This window comes from Vigna unguiculata, chromosome 9 (assembly GCF_004118075.2).
Source record: "Vigna unguiculata cultivar IT97K-499-35 chromosome 9, ASM411807v1, whole genome shotgun sequence".
NCBI lineage: Eukaryota > Viridiplantae > Streptophyta > Magnoliopsida > Fabales > Fabaceae > Vigna > Vigna unguiculata.
The window spans coordinates 8,920,655-8,926,668 of record NC_040287.1 but is presented as its reverse complement, the minus strand read 5'-3'; positions in this window follow the sequence as shown (position 1 = coordinate 8,926,668).

Genomic DNA, 6,014 nt, shown 5'->3' with positions numbered 1-6,014 from the left:
CTATCACAGTAGAGGACAAGACGTTTAGTAGTAGGAATTCTCAAATCTTCAAAGAGGAAAGAGAGCCATTGAAGTTCACAGGTGGCTGATGCAAGAGCCTTGTACTCTGCTTCTACAGAAGATCGAGATACAGTAGATTGCTTCTTAGCTTTCCAAGACACCAAAGAATTACCAATAAAAAAACAATAGTCGGTGATGGAACGTCGTGTGTCAACACATGTGGCCCAATCGGCATCACTGAATCCAAAAAGTTGTGTTGAAGACTTCTGACTAAAAAATAGACCTTTTCCAAGACATCCCTTTAGATAACGAATCACTTTGAAAGCAGCTTGCAGATGAATCTAAGTTGGTGCTACCATGAATTGACTAAGTTGTTGTGTGGCAAAAGTTATATCAGGTCTTGTGTTGGTCAAATAAATGAGACGGCCTATTAATCATCTATATGACAATGGGTCAACTAGAGGTTCACTAGAATCCTGATGGAGACGCAAGGAATCATCCATTGGAGTTAAAGAGGGCTTGCAACCCATCAAATCACAATCCTTGATCAAGTTTAGACAATATTTGCGTTGACAAAGAGAAACTCCTTTGCTGGAATGAGCCACTTCTATTCCTAAAAAATATTTCAACTTACCAAGGTCCTTTATATGAAAGTGAGAGTGAAGTATGGCTTTAATTTTAATAAGCTCAGAAGTACAGTTGCCAGTAAGTACAATGTCATCAACATAAATAATGAGAGCAGTGAAAGCAGATCCAATAACTTTGATGAATAAACTATGATCAACATGAGCTTGAACATAACCAGATGACAATAGTAAAAGAGATAATTTTTCATACCATGTGCGACTTGCTTGTTTCAAACCGTAGAGAGATTTTTTCAATTTGCAGCAATGGTTCGATGGATGACCAGAAAGCCCCTTAGGAATCACCATATACACATCCTCTGAAAGTTCTCCATGAAGAAAAGCATTACTTACGTCTAGTTGTTGCAAGTCCCAACCGTGAATGGATGCCAAAGCTAAAACAACTCTTACAGTAGCCATTTTTACAATAGGGGAGAAAGTTTCCAGATAGTCAATCCATTCAATTTGTGAATATCCTTTAGCCACTAGACGGGCTTTGTAGCGCTCAACAGATCCATCTGGTCTTCTTTTTATTTTGAAAACCCATTTGCACCCGATGGGTTTGACAGAGGGAGGTGTAGGAATGACCTCCCAAGTTTGGTTCTCCATTAAGGCAAAAATTTCAAGTTGCACCGCCTCCTGCCAGTGAGGTTGAGTCATTGCCTCTTGATATGTTTTTGGTTCTTGCTCAGAATTGAGACACATCAAAAAATGGGAGTGAGAAGAAGACAAGTGCGAATAATCAACAAAATTTTGGATGGGATAAAAGATCGTTGAAGATGATTGGTGGGGAACAAGAGTCGAATCACTTGAAGAAATATTGCAATAATAATCATCAAGATATCTTGGGTGATTGGTGACGCGGGTAGAATGGCGTGGTAGAGGTGATATTGGATCTAGGTTTGGAGCATCAGAATTTTGTGAGAAAGAGAGTTGGTGGTGCGGTGAGAGAGATGGAGATTTACTAGTTTGTGATGGGGAAGGCAAGATGGGATTGCAATTGGGAGTAGGTGAGTTTGGGGGTATGCGAAAAGTAGGTGACTCAAAGAAAGGTGGGGCGGTGCTTGTTGGGCTGGTGTCATAGTCAAAGGTTGGTTTTGGGCTGAAATATTTGGGATTAGATTAAGGAGTTTGGCTGGATGGTAGAAAAGGGAAACACGTCTCATTAAATTGAACATTTCTTGACACGCATATTTCTTTGCTGTTGATGTCAAAAATGACATAGCCTTTAGTGCCTGTTTGAAAACCCAAAAAAATCTCACTTCTAAAGCGGGCATCAAATTTTTGACGTGGAGAATTTGTGGATGCATAACAAAGACAACCAAAAATTTTAATCATGGAAAAATCAGGAGGTTCTTGGTATAATAATTCGAAAGGGGTTTTATTTTTTATAACAGGAGAAGGAACACGATTTATTAGGAAGACAACATGTTTTATAGCATCAGACCAAAAATGCTTTGGGATATTAGATTGAAACATGAGTGCCCTGGCCACATTAAGAATGTGTTGATGTTTTCTTTCAACACGTCCATTTTGTTGAGGGGTATAAACACAACTTGTTTGATGTAAAATTCCTTTTGCTGAAAAAAAATCTTTTTGGAGAAATTCTGGTCCATTGTCAGACCGAATACACTTTATGGTGGTTTGGAATTGGTTTTTAATCAAAGTAACAACATTTTGGATGTGCATTTGGACCTCCCCTTTTGATTTTAACAAAACAACCCATGTTTAGCGGCTAAAGTCATCAAAAATAGTTAAAAAATATTTATGGTCATGAATAGAGAGTTTGGCAAATGGTCCCCAAATATCCTTATGCACTAAATCAAAGGATTTGCAAGATCTATTAAAACTTGGAGAATATGACAAACGTTTTTGTTTAGCTAAATGGCAAATATCACAATTGTCATCAACATGCTTAGAAATGAAAGGAAAGTTCATATGCAAAATATTGAGACGATTTTCGGAAAGGTATCCTAGTCTATAATGCCAAAGGTTGGTGTTGGTAATTGGAGGGATGGTGAAATTATTGATGGAGGAGACTTTAGGAGATGTCTGACTCTTGATAATGTCCAAGTGATAAAGGCCTTGTTTTAATTTACCCAAACCAATCATCTTCAAAGATCTCATCTCCTGTATGTAACAATTGACATCAGAAAAGGTTAAAAAACAATTGAGACAAGAAATGAGTTTGGAAATTGATAGTAAATTAAAAGTAAAATCAGAAACGTAAAGGACATCATGAAGAACAAATTCAGGGGAGAATTGAACTGAACCAGAGAAATGTGAAAAAACAACATTTCCATTGGGTAATTCTATTTGGACAGGTTTGATTTTAGAGTAATGAAGAAAAAGGTTCAAAGAGGAGGCAATATGATCAGTTGCCCTAGAATCAATAATCCATGAAATGTTGTTTGGTGAGTGTGTGACAGGTGAGTCTGTGACAGGGACGGTGTGTGTGTTGGACAAAAAGTGATAATTATGTGGTTGTGTGAGTGAGGTGGTGTAAAAAACAAACGAAGTACCAGACTTAGGGTTATAAAATTGTTGTGGGCTTTGTTGAGTGACTTGAGTGAGGTTGGCCCGTGATGGTTGGACAGAGCTTGTACCATCAGTATCAAGAGGTTGTGACTGCAGGAGGTTGATTAGGGTTTGATATTGGGCCTGGGTCATGTGAAATCCAAAACCAGAGGAAGATCCAGCGAAAGTATTGGAGCCATGATTGCTGACCTCTTGAGCGACATTATTCACAGAGACAGTACCATCACGTGGATTGAAGCGAGGATGACCTGGGTATCGTGGATGACCTGGTGGATACTCGTGTTTAGCATAACACGTCTCAACGGTGTGACCAGTGCGGTGACAGTACGCACACTTCTTGTTGGAAGTATTGCGCATGTGAGCACTTGGGGAAACGCCGAGAGGGCCACCACCGCCACCACCGCGTCCCTTTCCAGAAGACGTGGACCCCGAGTTGACAAAAATATTTGATTCTTCTGCGATAGGGGGAAGAGAGTGTTAGCGCTCTTGTTGCACAACCATGGAAAACACGCGAGAAATCGGAGGCAAAGGGTCCATGAGTAAGATTTGGGAACGAACGACAGAAAACCCATCCGCCAGTCCTTTGAGAAAACGAATAATAAAATCCTGTTGGTGATAGGTCTTGGCAGAACATTCGCATTCAGGGAATGGGCGATAATTATCAAGTTCTTCCCAATGAGATTTGAGAGAAGTGTAGTATTCGAAGACAGAAAGTGAACTTCGGACATGATAAAAGGGGAAGGTATTAGCAGAGCTCCAAGAGGAGCTTTGATACCATAAAAGAAAAATAGCCAAAAGCAGTAAAGGCTTGAACAGAGAGAAAAAGAGAGAATGATTTTTCTTATTTTGTGATCTTGACAATAGCAATGACAGTGAATATATACAACACATAGGTGGTACACCTCATTTGTTTTAAGAATCATCTCCTATGTACTACAAAATAGAGCTGTAGAAACAGACAAAAGAAACCGTTATGGCTGTAGGGGCTGCAAGCTTGATTGTGCTGTTGTGACTTTTGATTTGATTCTTTTTCTTTTAACATCTATATAAACTAGTTTTGTTAAAGAAAAAAAAACAAAACTCTACTCTATCTCTCTTTTCTGGAACTAACTCATTACTTCGTATGTGAAAGATTAAAAAAATTAAATTTGAGGTTTGAATAAAAACATAATAGTAAATATAACAATTATATAAATAATTTTAAAACTCCTAAGCGTAACAAAACAATATTATTTTTCCTATGAAAAACGAATGTCCTATTAAAATGTTGATTTTTAATATAAGATACTAAAAAAATAGAAACATGAAAATCACAGATATATAGATGAAATAATTGAAAATGATAAAATGAACTAATTTGAAAAATAAAATAAAATAAAATATTGAATTTCACAGAAAACAATATTTAAAATTTATTATTCAAAAATACTTATTAAAGTCTTCCTTGAATTAAAGTGTAAACGTCAGAATGCAAAATATGTTTTGTATCATTTAATATGTTGATTATACAAATTATAATTCCTAACTAACTAATAAAACACCCCTACTTGTAAAAATATTCCTCCTTCTGAGAAAAGTAAGCTCCATGGTCAATTGATTCACACGTGTACAAAAATTACACAAATTGGGTTGCGAGGAACATATACGTAGGTATGACAATTGTTGTTGGTACCATTAACTACCCACTCATTTAATAAACATAAAAATTTGACCAGATCACATCACACCCATACAATACTCGCCTTATCATGTAAAATCCCCAACCAAATCAAATCACTACATATTTTGGCTTCATATATAAAATAACAAATGTTTAGTTCAGTTTGAATGTTTTGATAAACTTTTGGATGTTTTCTATTTATTGAATATTCATAATTTTTATATGATTTAATTAATTTTCTAGTCCTTGTTTTCATTCAAAAATATTATCTTAATTATCTAGTTTTTTTTTTATTTATCAATTTTGCCCTAATTTTTAGGAAATGAATGTAATTTAGTTATTTTTATTAATTTTTCTTTAACAGAACAAGAATTTTATATTAAAATTGAAATTGTTAATAAGTAGTTTGTTTTGTTGGTATAATTAACATAATCCTAATATTAAATTTATTAAAAATTTATCAATCCAATTTAATAGATTGGGTTAAATATGTTTTTAGTCCTTCAACTTTGAGTGAAAATTAAAATTAGTCCCTCTTGAAAATTTTGAACTAATTTAGTCTCTTATCTTTAGAAATGTGTAAATTTCATCCTTTAAACCAATTTTTTTTTAAGTTTATTTGACGTTTCAAATGTCTTTCTCAGCTAACATTAGAAACGAAGATATGTCAAACAATAGAAACAAACTAAAATAGTATAATGAAATGTGTTTGAAAGGTCAAATAAATTTAATAAAATTTGGTTAAAATGATTAAATTCACGTATTTACAGAGTTGATGAATTAAATTGGTTCAAAGTTTTCAAGAAGGACTAATTCCAATATTCACTGAAAGTTGAAGGACCAAAAACATATTTAATCCTAATAAATTTAACGAAAAAAATCAAATTGCATAAGTTTTTCAAAAATCAAGACTAAATTGAGACTACAAAAAATTGGAGAACCAACTTAACATTTTTAAATCTAGACATGAATCAAAAAGAGTAATTAAATCTTTTATTTTTTTTTAAATTGAATATTATCTTCTATTTTTTTTAAAATTAATCGAATTTTGTGATTAATATCTTATTTACTCGTTTTACTTGCTTATCTTGTTCGCGTGTATATGTAAGGATATGTAATTAATATAAAAAATAGAAGAAAAAATTTGCCATTGCTTTGATTTGAGAATGGAAGAGTAAATGGTGCGTAAATTT